Genomic DNA, 18,971 nt, shown 5'->3' with positions numbered 1-18,971 from the left:
CGCCACTATGATTGCATGAAAACCTTTGAACACAGCTTGCAAGGTACAAATAAAAAAGGGAAAACCATAATTCGTAAAACACTGTTAAGCTGTGGGGAGACAAAACGATTTAAAGTTGCTTCTGGATCATTTTAATTATATTCTAATTGTATTGGATTGCGTCATATATATTGCAACCAAGATCAGTTCTGACAGAGCTTCTCTTTAGCTCCGGTGACAATTCAAGAGTTCTGGCAAGTAATTTTGCTTTCATTTTGTGTGCCAGGGTATTCCAGCTCTGTAGAGACACAGCTAGAGACATCTGCAGCAACGGTCAGTGGTTTAAAATGGCAGGCGCAGCCAGGCGATAGAAGCCCCGCCCCTTTAAATATGCATTGCACACACAATTAAAAAGGGTGGAGCTTATCACCTAGCCACACCCACCATTTTGAGGCCAGTGACCACTGCTGTGGACACCCTTCAGGCACTGGGCCAGGATGCTGGGTGAACCCATCTAATAATGGGCATTTGGAGCTTGCAGGTCCCCAGTGCAGTGTTTTTTTTATGGACGTGTTACATTTTTTTGGATATTTCTCTTTGTAATGTTTGTGCTTTTAATTCTTCATTAGCCTGCTCAATCAACTTGAAAGCTTCCATACATCTTGCAGCTTTTGTTGGACGTGGATGGCTTAAGAAGGAAAACACACCTTTAACACCAATACAGCTAAGCAGTCTGTCTCCATCATAGGCTGGGGGCAAAAAGAAGGTGATGTTGTGGGGACACAGCGTGCGCGCGTGCACACACACACACACACAAAACGTTGCCAGCCCATATTTCTTCTGTGGTGGGTGCCATTGGGGAAAGGCCCTGAGTGGATCTCCTGGTGTGGATGGGGTAGGGGGGGAAACAATGTGCTTAACCCCTTTTTTTGATAGCCTATTCCTATTTAACCCTCCTCCTGCCATTTTTTTTTTCTCCTTAGATTTCTACATGCTGATTTTTATTTTGGGAAGGAGAGGGCCTAGAACTAATACAGGTAAACTTCTGGTGTGGGTCTCTGATAAAATCATTAATAGTAAAATAATTGAACTTTCATCTTGGAAAGATACTATTTCTAGCTGAATGACTTAATTCAGCATGGAAAGACTCTAATTTGGAATGCTTTTTATTTCTGATGATTTTCACTTTTGCTCAGCAGGTCCTTCTTTTTCTCCTTTTATTGGGACCAACAGATTCAGGTTCAAGTCTTTCTGAAATAAAGTCACACTATTGTGCTTTTATCTGTACTCGGATTCAGTAATCTGTTTCCCTTGGATTACTCGATATATCTACTTTAAATCACTTCCATTGTTACATTTTCCAATTGTGCTTTGCATAAAATATCTTATATGTATGTTTGTGTGTTTTTCCCATACCAAAGCTTTTATGGGGTTATATTTATTGCTTTCAAGTATAATCTATTTTATATAAACCTAAATGTCAATATTGCCCTACTTCAATGGCTTTCTGATTCAGTTTCAGTCAACATGTAACTTATTGTGTCTTTCTTTTAATGTTCTGTGCTTTCCTCCAGATACCCTGTTTTGCTCTGGCAGGTAAGGAATTGGATTCTGCTGTTGTTAACAAGTTTTCAGTTTTTCTTCCTGTAAATTCTCCTCCACTGTCTGTTCCCCTGGTGAAGTTTGCACTGAAACAAATTAGTTGCTATGATTTTGTAAATTGTGAGTATCTGTTCCCAGAGGTTTTAGTAGCCTCATTGGTCTACATGCATCATTATATTTGCATGCAAAAAGATTCTCAGCTCCCTTTGGACTTGCTTTAGACAAGGAGCTGCATTTTGCTCCAACTGTGATACGACATTCAGATCTCATCACTGCAGAGCATGAGGTCATCTTGAAAGGTCTCAAGATTAGCCATTGTCATCCCAGTCTGCCTTGGGGAAGTCTACATCCCAGAGGGTGATGCCAAATATGAATGCAATCACTGTGTTGCTTACTTGTAGAGATAGCGGCCTTTTCTTCTGACCCATTCTGAATAGCATATTCATTACCTTTAAATATAATTGTAAATCCCTTTTCTGTTAAACATCTCACTGACAAACATCCTCCTTCTAAACCTGGAACACAGAAGACATTATATGCTTGCATATTTTGAGGGGCTCCAATTTCATTACAGTACTGCATTTCAAAATCCCTACTCTTGTTCCCTTTTTAACTTGAACGCTTTGCTTTTCATACTCTCTTCTTCAGCAAGATGAACCTCTCCTTCATCACACATTGTCAATTATTTAAAAGCCTTATCACTTATCATAACCATTAGCTTCAGTCAATTCATTTCTTTTGATAATGTGTTTCTATATAACGTTTAAATTCCGTTCTATCATTATTCACTTCATCATTGATTGCGGCTTTAACCTTTTGTTTATGAACTTGGGAATCTCTCTTGAATGGCTCCACCTCACATTTGAAACCACTATTCTTTAAATGTCTCTCTTTCTTGCACCTGAAATACATTCTAGTTTCTTCCCTGTACATGTGATTTAATATTTTAATGTTATTTCTTAACTTGGATCATTATTTTCTTTTAATAGGTTCACTTTCTACCCTGAAGCTCATCTACAAGTCTTCCTTGAACAAATTCAAATGTTAATTCTGATTCAGACCTTGTTTCTAAAGCATTGGTAAGAATCCTTTATGTTTCATTCAGGTAGGCTGCATAGAAGTTATGCTGCTATGTAATTATCCTTGATATCTTCTCCAGTTCCACACAGTTGTTCAGCCACCTCCATCATAGCACTCATATGACCTTGCATATCTTGTATAGATGTTTTTTAATGTAAGAACTATTTATTAATTAAGCTTCCTATTTTATGTACAGTTTTGGATATATTCTCACTTTTTATGGCTATCATAGAATGATCGGTTTAGGAGGGTCCTCGGTGGGTCTTCTGGTTCAACCCCTGCCCAGCATAGGAATCCAGCTATCCCGGACAAATGGCTAACCAACATTTTCTTGACAGCCTCCAATGATGGAGCACCCACAACTTCAGAAGGCGGGCTGTTCCACTGCTTAATAGCTCTCACAGTCAGGAAATTCCTCCTTATTTCAAGTCTGGATCTCCCTCTGTAAAACTTCCACCCATTGGTTCTTGTCTAACCTTCAGGTGCTCTGGAGAATAAATCCACCTGCTCTTCCCTGTGACATCCCTTCATGGATTGGAAAACTGCTATCATGTTTCCCCTTGCCTTCTCTTCTTTAAGCTAAATACCACGTTCCTTTAACTGTTCCTCATAGGATTTCGCCTCCAACCCTCTTACCATCCTAGTCATTCTCTTCTGCACTCTTTCCAATCCCTCACCATCCTTTCTGTATTGTGATAACCAGAACTGTGCACATGATTCCAGCTGTGGTCTGACCAAAGAACCATAGAGCAGAGCTCTCACTTCCTGTGATCCTGACACTATACCTGTGTGAATACATGGGTTCTTTTGGCATCTGTGGCACATTGCTGGCTCATGCTTAATCTGTGGTCTACCAAGAGACCCAGATCCTTCTTGGAAGTACTCCTGCTAAGCCAGGTCCTGCCTACCTTAACCTGTGCATCTACATGCAGAACTTTACATTTCTCACCATTGAACAACATTATGTCGGATCAAAGCAGGTGAATCGGTGATCTTCTACTAATAGACTTACAGTCATCCTGAAGTCTATTTCTTTTATCCCAGTCATCAGGATTTTGTAATGACCTTTCCATGGTAACTGCTAATAGTAATGTGAGTGTTAAAGTTTGTCCACTGAGAACTTTAATTCTGGGCTTATATCCTATTGTGCAGCAATGTTTATACTCAGTGAAACAGAGGTACCATATCTGAACTTCCTAAAAAGGGACTCTCTAGTTATCAGGTGGGTTTGGCTAATGTGTGACATGTAGCACATGGCACATTTATTTATTGATGCTCTCTTCCTCCTGCCAGCATGCATTCTGTCTCTCAGAAAGGAATAGATCTAGCAGAACAAAAAATTATGAACTGAGGGGGCACCTAAGCTCAAACTATGACATCCTATTTATTACCTAATAAGAGGTACCTATGAATGGTACTTCACTTACATTCACTGATAAAAATAGAAGAGGCTGTTGAAATGAAAGGAATAAACAAGAATGCCACATGTTTGTAGGGGACCCTGTTAAAAAGAATGGAAGCCTATGAAGCTGTTTCCCTGGAGAAATTAACCCTGTTGCAACATCTCTATATGACTTGATCTTCTTTTTCTTCTTTCTCTGTCCAACTCCTTCTCTTCACCGCCTCTATACCTAGTTTTCTTTTCTTTTTTCTCTTCTTTTCCCTTCCTTCCCATCCCAGCACAGATGTCCTTCCCCTTCCCCCTTCCATATTTTCCTCCTTCTGTTATGCTATTTCTGCTTGGCTTTGGTTTCAGATGGAGCAGGCAATGAGGGGAAGCTGGGCATTGCATGGATTTTTGTCTGTGTACAATTTCTATCCTTCTTATCTTCCTTTGGGGAATTCTCTTAATTTCAGGCTCCTGTTCCTTTCAATACGCCATAGACTAGCATGTGGTATAACAGCCATGAAGGCCTTGGAAAAGATATTCAAATGCCATGAAGTGTCTATTGTTACAAATATCAGAATCGTGCAAGCCATGGAATTCCCTGTGACACTCGGTGGAAGCAAAAGTTGGACTTTGAAGATGTAGGATAGGAAGAGTATTGACACCTTTTAACATTGGTGTTAGAGAAGACTACTGAGAATACCAGGACAGCCAAGAAAACAAACCAATGGATCATTGAACAAATCAACAGAGTTCTCACTTGAGGCACAAATGACTAGACTCAAATTATCCTACTTTGGACACATTATGCGAAGACCAAGCCCTCTGGAAAAGGCTCTGATGCTGGGAAAGGAAGAAGGAAAGACAAGAAGAGGATGATCAGCAAGGAGGATGACTTGGTTACAGTGGTGACGAGTGCACTGTTGGAAGACCTGAAAGACCAAAGACCAAAGATCATCATGGAGAAAATCTATCTATGCTGTTGCTAATAGTCGACAGCAACTCGATGGCACTTAATCAATTAATTGGTATAAAATTCTTTATATTTGCTTCGAAGCCCAAATCAACCAAGCCAACCCATAATATCCAAATAATGATAGAACATTAATTGGGGCTGAGGCAGCGCTGGCACTGTGGAAGCTGACATCTTCAAGCTTAAAGGGAGAAATGTGTACAAATAATGAATTGAGTGAATGAAAGCTCACTGGAGTTGAAGCAGTGTTTCAAAATTAAAGCTCTCTGTTATAAAGCAGTGGGTTTTTTTCTTTTTTTAAACAGGATTAGTTATTTCTCAGCAACTAGAGCGGGAAGTCCTTGCTTTATCTAGGCCCCGATTTATATAATTCCCACATTAACCATGGAGATGTGAAAACAGCCTATCATGATGTTTGCCACCACAGCTAACACATCCTGGACATTTTCTGTGTGACAGAAACCCCTGCATGATAACATCCATTTATTCTAATCTTAGATTGTCTGGATAGTAACATGCCAGGTTTAGTGCCAAGATTAAAAGAAAGACAGGGAGGGGGGAGTGGAGGGAAGAGGGAGAAAAGCAGGAAGATGATTAAAGTAATTACATGCTTTGAACACCAGGTGGGGCTGCACATTTGCTTTAAAGCAACTGGATCTTCTTACCTTTGGTAAGAGAGAGGCAGCCTGTAACCCGTGAGGTTCTCTCTCTCCTTCCTTCTTTAGAAGAAAAGATAGGCAAAAGGAAGTGAGCAGATCAAAGTGCCTCAGATTACTAATGTTTGGCTTCTGAGACAGGCTATAGCTACCACTCAAGGGTATTCTCAGGGTATGGCCCCAAAAGTCAAGATGGTGGCCGTGATGGTGTGATGGAAGCTCCACCCATTTTTATGTGTGATGTATGTACACAAACATATTTTTGGCATGGACAGTCAAGGGCATTTTTCTGTCTTATCTTGCAGGATTTTCATTCTTGCACCCTACAGCCTTTTTTTTCTGACTGTATTACACAGCAGGTTTCTTTCTGAAGACACACCATTTCATATGCATTTCTTGTGACTCAAATGTGTACGTATGTGTGTGTATAAACTGAGTTGCATATATCAGAGATGAAAGAATAATCATAAATGCTAGTATATCAACAGTCTAGGCAAGTTCTAATGCTTAACTTATGCATAAATATAATTCCTGTCTAACAGTACTGGCACAGCTCCATAGATTTCCATTTACCATAAATATCCAAATTGTTTTTCAGCATGACATATCATTTAAGCATCTAGCTGGTTTCATCCTATAGATCTTCACACTAGCATTACTCTAAGGAACAAAGTTGCTCTGAAGGACATAACATAGAACACTTGCTCACGTTTTTTCAAGGATACATACATAAAGGGTGTGTGTGACACATTTGATTGCAAAGGTGGCTTTGATGTACTAACTACAAGCTTTGCATATCAGTTAGTGATACTTCTAGTTTAAAAATGAGAAGGTAAGTGTGTTTACTTGGAAATCTAAGTGACACTAACTTGGCTTGAATTGACTTCCAAATAAGCAAGCAGCGGATCATGGCTACACACCTTCCCTTGACCAACAACACTGAATGTAACTGGGTTGACACACAGAATAGTGTGTTTGAATACACCTTTTCTCCAGTAAAACTCAAATGTTCATGTCAACATTCAGGAAAGAGAAAGGGTGAGAATCTGGATTATTTTTAATCATCTTTTTGCATTGTTAACAGCCTTGTAGAAACAGGTTCTGAAGCCTTATTTCTTCTCATAGGTGCTCAAAAAACTAAGGTATGAAGGGTATCAGTATCAGGAGAAAATTTAATAAATAGACAAGTTTGCATTCTTGAGGAACAGCTTCCTTTTATTTCTTTTTGCATGTTAAGATTAGGAAGTATTAGGAAGGCAGCAGGTGTTTAAGCTTTATGCACATACCCAAACACATTCAGAGCTCCTGCCATTCAAAGGAAGGGTTGTTTTTCATTTATTTTTAAAGACATGTCCTGATGCAAACTGAGAGATTGGATAAGTTTAATAACCTTCTGAACACAAAAGTGATCAATATAACTATGCAGTCATGCACATGTAGAAGGCTTAGATGAGAAATTCCTCTCTAAAACCTGTGAAGCCCAACCAGAGATGTGAAAAGGAGTTCATTAGGAAAAAGGAATATGTAGCAAACGGGAAGGCAGCAAGTGGTACACCAAATTCCAAATAAAATCAATACAGGCATTCAACTAAACTTTGTTACTTCCTACCTCCTTGAATAAACTCATGAATTTTAGCATAGCCTCATTGCAGAGAGAATGGGTGGAGAGAAATCATTGGGCCTTATAGAGGAATGTTTGTAGATAACCCCATATTTTCTTGCTCCTCTTTTTTTCTTTGTTTTCCTTGCCTTAACAAGGATTAAAGAGGGTGCCTCCTCAGGGTGACTGATGGTTGTGTTGCCCAATCAAGGTAATGTTCTATCAGTGCTGTCCTGTGTCTAGCCAGCAAATCAGAAATGTTCTGGAGCCTAAACCACCTTCCTAACAACCTTAATAGAATTATAAAGGCACAGTCTGGTTTCCACCAGTTCTTCCTTTGTATGGATGGGATGACATGGAAGAGTAAAGGAGCGAAGCCAACAAACAGCTCCACCAGGGTCTCCCCTTCCTCAGCAGCCTCTTCCCCCCATCCTGACATCTAAGGAGGGAGCAACAAAAAGTAGAATTGCAGAAGAATAGATATGCTGAGAACCAGCTGGATCCATTGGGGTTGATCTGCGAGTGGCAAACAACTTCACCAAATGTTAATTGGTGATCAGAGGCCAGAAAAAGGAACTGGATCATCCACATACAGTCTACAGAGGATGGGTACCTATCAATGGTTTATTGGATTGAAGCCTAAAATTCTTTTAAATGCCACCTACAAATTAATGAAGTGTGCATCAACTGAGCATTCCTGAGAAGAATGTTTGATAACATTCTTGAGACCAACATCCTCTTGGTCTTCCTTCTCCTTTTTAGTAATGTTTTTAATTAAGGTTTTATTTATTTATATATTTTATGTTTTTAATGTTTGTTGTGAATCGCCCAGAGTTCCCCCATTGGGGGGAGATGGGCAGTTGAAAAATTTAATTAATAAATAATAATAATAATAAATAACTGAGGGATTATAATTAAAAAGAGCATCTCTGGGATGCTACCCAGCTAATTTCAGAATGATGGACAAAGGCCAATAAGGACTGGAATTGCTTGCAATCCAGCTACCATCTAAAGCCAAATATATGTTCTTCATTTGAATGGCAACCAGCCCTTTGAGCTTATTCCTTATAAAGTCACAGTTCATACTCTGATGCTAGAGTCATATTATCAAAAGCTTTTGGCTGTACTTTGGGCATTCATTCCTCTTCAATTTTTACCTAATATTATCTTTGATGGTAGAAAAATGTGTGATCTTTTTACAGTTATGGATATTATCATTCAACAAAGCCCTAATGCAAGAGGTATTCAATAAAGGTATGACTAAAAGTGTTAAAAGGGAGTCAGTATAATAGTTAAGATGTTAGACTAGGACCTTGGTAAACTGAGGTTCAAACTCACTCTCAGCCATAGAAATTCACTGGGCAACCTCATGACCTTAAAATTCAAATCCTAAACTCTTTGCTACAGTAGCAACCAGCCAAAAACCCTTTCCTTCCAGTTATTAGCCAAAGGATCTCTTGCCACATCCCATTTGTTACTGGTGGTTTAGGCTGAGAGATGCCAAAGGATTTCATTCATTCCATATTTCTACCCAAATCAACATATTTGGACTTCTTGGACTGGATAAATTATCCTTTTTCCAATGTTCTCAACCCCCCAGCTTAAAAAATGTGCATGAAAATGGGTAAAATGTGCATGAAGATATTTTAATATTTTAGGATAAATGCTTTTCTTCTGGGATAAAATGCTTGTACAAATGCATATTTTTTAGAATATTTGTTTTAAAACATTGCAAGTAATACTGCACTTTCAAAGAAAAAACCCACATATCGATGGAGAAATGAGCTGTAGCAGAGTGATGAATTTGTATATGTGAGAGTGACTCAACCACAAAATAGACTGATCTACTGTTAGATTCAGACCACATATGATTAATCTTCAAAAGTATTTATGTGTCTATCCAACTCAAGGACTCTACACCCTGAATGACTTTTCTTTTGAAGAACTAGATAGCTATATATGCCAAAGCTAAAAGCCTTTACTTTCATAATTTATTACAAAACGATTGTTCAATCTACATCTGGTAAGATTGCTATAGTTATTAGGAAGATTAAAAACACTATATTAACAGTCATAAAATATTTTTTTTCCTTTTCAATTTTATTCCAAATACCTGTAATAGCAGACATTCCAACTTTTATGCCAGTCTTCTTCCCCATCAGTGAAAGAAAGTGGGTGCCTGAAGCACAGCTCCTGACACCTGATTCTTACATTTTTATTTCTTTTTGTCTCTGATACTCCTCCAGTAGCAAGAAACATAAAAGTATTGCCACATTTTAATAATGCCTCCCTGTTTGTGCCATTGGGAGTGATTTATGCTGAATTAGACCATTTTTCCAGATTGCCCATGTCAGCCATAGCTGATGGATGTTGACATCTGAATATCTGTTTTTGAGGTGGCCCCTCAAAACTTCAACCAAAAACCTTTCTTAGTCCTGTGACATGCGACCCTTCAGCTGGAGATAGTAAAGCTACTGTATATGGAAATCACGTGCTCTGTCCTTGATTTATAGTCCCTTCCTAGATCAGCAAGGTTAAACCTAACACGCCATTAGTATCTCCCCACAAAAGAATAGCCCCATATTGGACTCCCTCCCCAAGACATCTTCTTTTTGTACAGGTCCAAATACATACAGGCACACCTCGGAGATATTGCAGGTTTGGGTCCAGACCACCACTATAAAGTGAATATTGCAATAAAGCCAGTCACATGAATTTTTTGGTTTCCCAGTGCACCTAAAAGTTATGTTTATACTATACTGTAGTCCAGTGTTTCTCAACCTTGGCAACTTTCAGATGTGTGGACTTCAACTCCCAGAATTCCCCAGCCAGCAACGCTGGCTGGGGAATTCTGGGAGTTGAAGTCCACACATCTGAAAGTTGCCAAGGTTGAGAAACACTGCTGTAGTCTATTAAGTGTGCCATGGCATTATGTCTAAAAACTGTACATAGCTTAATTAAAAAATACTTTATTGCTAAAAAGTGCTAATCATCATCTGATAGCCTTGCTCAACGCAGGGTTGCCAGAAACTTTCAATTTGTAAACAAAGGAAAAAAGTAAGGCACAATAAAATGAGGTATGCCTATACACTGTATAGTCAGCCTGCCCTTGCATATAACTGAGACTTAAAAAGTTATCACCAGTGCTATTTTTGGTAAAGAACAATGAGTGGGACCGTTGGGGCCAGTTGTTAAGTTTCAAATCCCAGGCTAAAAACAAAGCAAACCGAAACCAAGACCATCTTATCACTTGGTTCAACAAAACTGCAGAGTGTCACATTTATCAGAGCCTACAGTTTTATACCACCAGCCTAATTTATTTATATATGGTTGGGTTAACACATCACAATTAAGCATCATATAGCTTGTTTGGTTTTTGGTTTAATGTGATGGAGGAATCTAGGCAGTATGGTTGGTAAACCATGGGTTTTGGTTTCGCCAAATGGGGGAACTGAGCCAGTTATGGGTTTTTCAATGAACCGTGATTAAAGTAAACCTGGATTAACATAATGTGAATCCCAAATTGTCTCTAGTGATGCAGACCTGCAGCGCTGTGCAGAAAAGGAAGAAAAGCTCCAAAGATTTGGGAATGGACAGAAAGAAAGGCTGTTCAAAGAGATCATATTTTTGTTAGCTGATGATGTAGCTCTATCATAATATGTAAAGAGTTTAATAAAGCAAGGCAACTGTCAACCATCAGCATGTAAGGTCAGTTCTTGTCTAGAATTCACTGTTTTTAGTAAAGAAGTATCTGTTGTGAAGGAATTCTATGACACCCTGGAAGTTGAAAATGACTGAAGGATGCTGAACTGGATACAAGCCTATACTAAGGATGAAAAGAAATAATACAGAACCCATGTATGAGATGAATTCAGTGCTTGCGAAGGATTTTCCATTCCTGCACTCTCAATTTACCAGGTTACCCATCTCAGAAGAACAGCCTTGCCTTGTTTTTTATTAGAATACAGCCTACCATCTCTTCTATGCCAAAATATAGACACATTTTCCTAATGTGGTCACAGCATACAGTAAATTAGCAGAGATCCTCAAAATGTTCATTTTACCAAATGCTCTTTTGCATTTATCTCATTAGTGCAATTTTCTATCCAACTATAACTGGGTCAAGTTAAAATGAGCAACTAATGGACTGAGACATTTAATTTCAGCACCAAAGTTTGCAGCACCAAAGTTTTCCCAAAATGCATGGCTTGGGAAAAAGTGTATAGATTACATTGGCAAGTTCTGAATGGATGGGCCTGGCATTTTTGCATTTTGATTGTTTAGTAATATGAAACTTGGCTGACAACATTATTTCAGTGATTCAATGCTGTATGACACAAAGCATCATCTCTGTGTCTTAAACTGCAGTTTGCTTGTGAACTGAGATAGAAATGATTCATAGCATGATCTCCCACTCCCTTTCTCCATTTAATAAAGCGACTCTTACACTACAAATGTTACAAATTGTATTTGTTTTAAGCAACAGGCAACAGATGCTGGGAATAAACAGCCCATTTTCACAGGGGAAAATACCAAGCAGGGGGCCTGAAGGATTAATATCTCAGCTGATGATATTAATTTATTCACAAATGGTCTGGAGTCAAGATGAGCAGTGAAATGGGTAAGTCTGTAGCCAAATTATTCAATATGGTGAAAAGTAAATCTAGGTAGCCTGCCAAAGAATTTCAAAAGGTTTTTCCAAAGTGGGTGAAACTTGCAAATTCAATGTTTGGGAATGAAATGTGGTTCTCATTAAAGCAGATTACCTTAGTTCAGTGATTCTCAACCTTGGCAACTCTAAGATGTGTGGACTTCAACTCCCAGAATTCCCCAGCCAGCCATGCTGGCTGGGGAATTCTGGGAGTTGAAGTCCACATGTCTTAAAGTTGCCAAGGTTGAGAATCACTGCCCTAGTTAACACACAGTCCTGATTCACACAACACACTATGCTGGGAAGGCCAATTTGCTTTATTATTTATAAAACAATCTGAGTGGTGACTATGAGGGAAAGCTGACCGCAAAGTCCTCATTCCTCCATTGTAATGAAAAGCCTCTTTGAAGCTAGGGTAGATGTCAGTATGTTTGGAAAGGGGAGCTTTTGTTCCAATATGGGTTACCATATTCTTGAACGGCTGGAATGGGGGAGAGGGAGGATCCTGTCTAAACTGTGCCTATAAACAGGTACAAAGAGCACGACGTTGAAACTTTAGGAAGAGAGGAGAAAGAGTAATGGCTCCCTTAAGGACAGGAAGTTGTGTTCCCACTATTGGGAAAATGCTGCATTTAGTGGAGCCTGAATGTTCTGTTAGTTTACTTTCACAGTATTTCTTAATGTCATCTCGATCTATATCTCACACGCTACTCAAAAGTTAAAACTAGCCAGCACTAGGGTGTTAGGATCTATAGCACTTTGAAACCCAAGGTATTTGCTACATGGAAGCTAGCCTAATCTATGCATGAATGCTCTGCAATTGTCATAAATGGATGTGACATTTGAAAACTCTTGGTTCTTTGTCTCTTTCATACAGTGTGGTCCTTTCAGAAAACTTCTAGAAAGCCACTCTTATTTTCAGCTCTGCCTGTTTCTATTTGGGTTTTTCAGTTTAAGATCTCTTTATGCATTGTGAGCAGTGTGACAAGTCAGAGCTTGTTAGATCTGGCTAACAACAACCCCCTTCGTCTATCCCAGGACCTCAGTCGCAATCAAGATAGGATTATATTAAAAGAGGCTGAGATTTCTATAGCCTCTTCCTGAAGACAAGCAAGGAAGGAAAGGCGAAAGAAGCCATAGCTTTGACTTTCATGAATTCCTCCAATTCACAATTCTGAATTTCTAAGAAATCTCTGCTTTTGGGGGCTGGGTGTTGACCATTGTTTTTCCACTGTTTTGCACTGTGGTTTTTATGTGTACAGCCTTTCCTGAACATCCATCATAGCTCCAGTATTGAGATATACCTGGAGGCTATTTGTTTAACCTAAAATGAACATATGCTGGCTTTTATATTTATGAAAATGGAAAAGCAACCATCATTTATTTCCTTATCCAAACAGACCTTGGAGAATTTTAGTGTTCCCTGGAACCATTTCAGATCTGAAAGAGTCTAGTCTGCTGAGTAGGAGTAGCCAGCTTCTACATCCCCTTAAGACTGCAGGCTATGACGCTTTAATATCAACATTTTCCCCACCTTCACTCTGTTTTCTTTACCATTTTGATTGATGAAGTGTAAATAAAATATATTTATTTGTTAGATGTATATTCCATCTTTTCTCCAGGAGCTCAAAGCAGCTTAAACAGAGGGTTCTTTTTTTCAGGTTAATCCCATAACAACGTGAGGTATGTTGGGCTGGCCCAAAAGATGGTCTTGACACTGCATCTCCCTAGTCTTAACCTGGATCCTAATCTTTAGCCACTAAAGCACATTCACTTTCAAATGCTTGCACATGATTTTGTGACCTTCAATCAGCCTTAAAAAAGGTACTGGCTTAATGTGGATGTTGCCATTTTAAAGAAGAAATTTCCCTTCCCGTCAAGAAAGCTTAGACTGGGCTGCTTCCCTACTATGACAGGGCGGGGGGGGGGGGGAATCAGGATTAAAACAGAATAGAATCAATAGCCCTTGTCCATCAATGCTGAAAATAAAGCAGCAGACATGGTAAAATGCATAATTCTCTCAAGGAGACGTTTGGCATATGAATCTATTAGAAATGTCAGATTAGCTTCCAAACTATTTCGAGAGTTCAGGAATGAAAAATGAAAAGAAGAAAGGAAATAACATTCATTCATTTGATATGATGCAGCCATGCCCCTTCAGTGTTTCTCTCAAATTCTTGCAGTCATCCAGGGATTCATAAACTGGGAGAGCGGCTGTGAGCAGGTTAGATGGGCGCACTTTATTTCGTCTGTGCAAACCAGCTGAATTCATTCCAAAGCAGGAAGGAATTCAATTCTGCTAAGACTTCACCTGTGCAAACCTGCAGATCTAAACATCTAGAACACACTGGATTAAGGAAAGTTGAACTCCTTCCTAACACATGTAGCAAGTTTTTCTTTTCAGCTGAGGGCAAATTAATGGTGGAACTCCGTAATGGATGGTAGCTGTCCATACTGAAAGCCATGGGCATAATGGTTAAGAGGCTGGATCAGGACCAGGGGACAAAGCTTCAAGTCTGTGACAGTCATAGAAATTCACTGGATAATTTTGGGGTAGTTTCTCTCCCTGTCTCTCAGTCCAATTTACTTCACAGGGAGAAAATGGGAGAAGGGAGTGCTATTGTGAGCTTCTGAGTACTGTGTTCATAAATGGGTACCATGGATCGGAGATGTCCAAAGGATAGTCTGGACCCTGCATCTCTCCAGTCTTAACAAATTAGACAGAGTTCAGAGGACCATACTCAAGATGGAGAGGAGTCTCAAAAAAAAAAAAAAAATTGGTATGATTAACCTAGAAAAGACTGGGGGAGATATGATAGCAATCTTTAAATATCTAAAGGATTGTTGCAGAAATGGACTTATACTGTGTTGCCCTGGAAGGCAGAATCAAAAGTAATGGTTAAAACTACAAGGAAGTAGGTTCAAGCTAGATATCAGGAAGACCTTTCTGACTGTACAAGTTGTCAGAACTGTTGAGTTCTCTATCACCGGAGGTCTTCAAACAAGGCCAGATGCCCTGGTGGATCCTGCACTGAGCAACAGGTTGGCCTAGAAGACCTTTAACATTCCTTCCAACTTGGTGATTCTAAAATTCTTGTTTCATGTTATTTGTTAGGTTGTTTAATTTTGCACTAAAAGCATTATAATCTCTCTTATTCCATCGAAGCACATATACATATGGGCAATATGCATAAACAGATGTGTCTGCATATTAAAACATACTTTGGAATTCAGACAGGACAACTGAACCAAGGCAGTCTTCTGGGGGTAAGGAGCTGCATTCCACATAATTTGGAGTAGAATTTCCTTGGCAAATAAATCTCTGCTAAATGATAATAGCAGGGCTTTGGGCTCCAAATTTAAGTTGTTATTTTCCATAAGGCATGCCACAGCAACTACAGGGCTGTTCTGCAGCTGCCAGACAGACCTCTTGAGGTAAAAAATATTGAATCTACTTTGGGAAGATTCCAGAAAACACCGCTAAAGGAGCTTCTGGCGAACGGCCACTGCGAGATGTTAGCTTACTGAGGAATATTATAGTAACATCCAGTGAAGCTTCAGCTATTGGGTATGTATTTATGGAAAGCGAGTCATCTCCCTAAAGAAGAAAGCAAAGGCACTACCCTCGTAACTGGGTCCCCCAAGGTCTGCTCGCTGAAACCTTCTGGGGAAGTGCAGTGGCTAATCTGGTTGAAACATCTGGCATATCCTAGAATCATAATGATGGAATCGGAGGGAGAGAACTCCTAGGTCAAGGAAGAAACCTAGAGCAAGGGAAACCCTGCCAAGTGGGCTCTTCTGCTTGAAGAACTGAAACAAATGTCATTTGCTCGTAGCTATTTGATTCCATTATCAAAAGGATTGTATAGTTCACAAACGTCACTTAACGTTTAACAGAAATAGATCCACATATCTTTTAAGCCTGTTGAATCTAGTCCTGCCCTCAGGAACTAAAGAGAAGAAGCCTTTGCGCTCTCTTGTACAAAAACTCCTGAAGTATTTGCAGAATGTTTCCATGTTTCTCCTCGTTGCCACTGCTCACGGGCATCCCTGGAAGGGTGCAAGAGGAGAAAGTGATAAATATGGGTCTGACACTATTGTCATGCAATACTGATGCTGCGGCTAATGTAGATGTATCAGATATCAGGGCATATGTAAGTAATGATGGCATTTGTGTGATGACATCACCACACAATGTAGCATAATTTTGGAATCACTACGGTTTGCTGCAGATGCTCCGGCCACCGCATTCCGTCTTTACTTCTCCAGTGCTGAATATTGGAGTTGGCTCAAACGTTCCTTACAGAATTTGCTATCCATCATGTTTTCCATCTTCCCTGTCCTCTTATGAATGCATTCCAATTTTGGGGTGATGTCAAGTGCAGTATCTGCATTGGTGAGACACCCTTTTAGATGAGTCTGTTGGTTCTTGCTGAGCAGTCTTTCATTCAGCATTGAAGGTATCTGACAAAAGGTTCTGTGGCTTGGGGATCTTTTGTTGGCAACACACATAAAAGGCAGAACTTTGATCGGATCGTAGTGGCCGCCATCTTGACTTTGTTGACCAGACCCTGCAGACACCCCTGCTAGAAAACAAGAGTTTCGCATATAAGATGTAAATCTCTGCCAGGCCAAACTTGGTTCAACTATTAGCAAATATCATTTTAGTTCTCTCTCTCTCTCTCTCTCTCTCTCTTTCTCTCTCTCTCATGAAATGTGCATCACTTAGTTTCTGGTGCATGATTCGCTGGTTTGGGGCTGAAGTGCATTGTGTCAGGAAGCTGCTCTTTCTATGGCAGGCTGGGATGAGCCATACTTCCCAGCAAAGCTTTATCTGTGAAGTTTCCTTAAGTTTCCACTTCATGTAACATTCTGTCCATGCTCATGTGTGATACTTATGCAGCATGAACTGTTTTTGTTATTTATGTTTCACCATTCTTCAGTGCAATATTTATTTTCCTTCTCAGAGCTTCGCCGATTTGTTCTTGCTTGATTGCCTCAAAGCCTCGCTCTGATTCCTAGGTGGAAAGTTGCTTTCGCACAGCTTCGATCAAAGGCTTTTGCTTCCAAGGCATGCTGATGATGGGGCTGGAATTCACCCCTCCATCAAGGCAGCAATGATGACACACTAACTCATCTAGGACAGATTAACTGAACCCAGACATGATAACACAAAATGGAATTTTTAAAATGGAGTCGGGGGAGGGGGGAGCCAGCAGGTCCACTTCAATCTACACTCCCCCAAATCTCTTATCTGGATTGAAGTGGTTGAATGATAAGCTGGAGTGTGCTCTTTCAGATGTGATATGACAGCTCGTTTTCACATTGTTTCCCTAGGATTTCCTACAGTAAACATTTAAATGTGAAAAGAACTCATGTATCTCACAGTCTACAAAGAACGAGAGAGATGTGGCTGATCAAAGTTCTTGGCATAGACACCTGCCTGCCTGTGAGCATAAATTGTCTTGTCACACTTTCAGGCTCCTTTGTGATGAGCGCCTATAGAACTCAGCATGTTATTGAATGTGTAGAGGTTTTTTGGGAATGTACTGAACAGCCCACTTTCACATAATCAACTAGATGACTTGGAAGAAATCACTCTCATTCACATCAATTTTGCTAGGGTTGTTGTGAGGATCACATGTAGATGCTGAGCTCTTTGGAGTACTGTAAGTATGGTTTCATTGCAATAGAGATAAAAGCAAAAAGCAACTAAAGCTTATATAGTGAAGAAAGAAAGAAAGAGAGAGAGAGAGAGAGAGAGAGAGAGAGAGAAAGAAAGAAAGAAAGAAAGAAAGAAAGAAAGAAAGAAAGAAAGAAAGAAAGAAAGAAAGAAAGAAAGAAAGATGGTGAGAGATGACACAAAGTTCTTACAGTGTGGAGATAAATTTCATAGACCAGTTTCTAAATTAGGAAGCCACATTTTCTGGCTTATCTTATGTCATCTTATATATGATGGCAACTTTTTTTTTTTTTAACCTACAATATATTGAACTAATAGAATACTCCTTTATAGGTAGTCCTCGCTTAACAACTGCCCTGTTTAGCAACCAAAATTACGACAGCACTGAAAAATTAACTTTACAACCAGTCCTCACACTTATGACCGTTGCAGTGTCCTGCAGTCACATGATCGCCATTTGCATGCTTCACAGCTGGCTTCCGACAAGCAGAGTCAATGGAGAAGCCAGCAATAAAATCACAAGTCACGGTCATGTGATGCTTCGCTTAATGACCACAGGTAATTCACTTAATGACCTCAGCAGGAATAACATTGTAAGTTCAGTGTGGTCAAGTGATGTTTTGCTTAATGACTGTGGCTCATCCCAATTGTGGTTGTTAAGTGAGAACTATCTGTATAAGATATAATCTTCAGTATTCAATGCCACAAAAAGAACAGGAATAGGAATGGGAATGGGAATAGGAATTCAAGATTTCTTTGTGTCTGTCATGATTATCTACAATTTTCTTTCTCTTCTCTTCCAGCTGCACTTTTATCCTTTGTTGTTACCATTATTAATTTATTAAAAATGAATTGCAATAAATTGTATTCAAACCTTGACAAGGATAGTCAACTCTGTAGGACCTGCCATCAGTAAACCTAGTATTTAGTTGAAAATATATGTAGCTTGTTTACTATATTGATTTTTCCATTTCCTCTGAACATGCAATTTTTCCTTGTTCTTTCAATTGTTTAAAAAAATGGTTAACGACAAATGTGACTGGACAGTATTTAGAGATGCATATGATTTAATTTTTTTAAAGACCAGGCGTGAAGAGAATGTCTGACTGTCTGTCTTCTAATATTACAGTTAACAGTCACCCAGTAAATATTAATGAGCAGGAGATTTGGGACTCAGACAAAGAAGCTGTTTCATACAGGTCTATAATTAGTTAAGAAAGTCACTGCCAATAAGAGATGCTTACAGTACATGGTTCCACAAATGCTGTTTGACAAAATTGTGGAGGAATCATCGGTCCGCAGTTATGATGCAGCACCTCCACATTCAGAAGTAAGGTGCTTCCAGATGCTAGGACCAGAT

Source organism: Python bivittatus, unplaced genomic scaffold (assembly GCF_059951505.1).
Source record: "Python bivittatus isolate LINGU-HERP-01145 unplaced genomic scaffold, Pbiv_v1 ctg000780_np1212, whole genome shotgun sequence".
In the NCBI taxonomy this organism is placed as follows: domain Eukaryota; kingdom Metazoa; phylum Chordata; class Lepidosauria; order Squamata; family Pythonidae; genus Python; species Python bivittatus.
The sequence above is the reverse complement of the archived record's forward strand: the minus strand, read 5'-3'. Positions refer to the sequence as shown.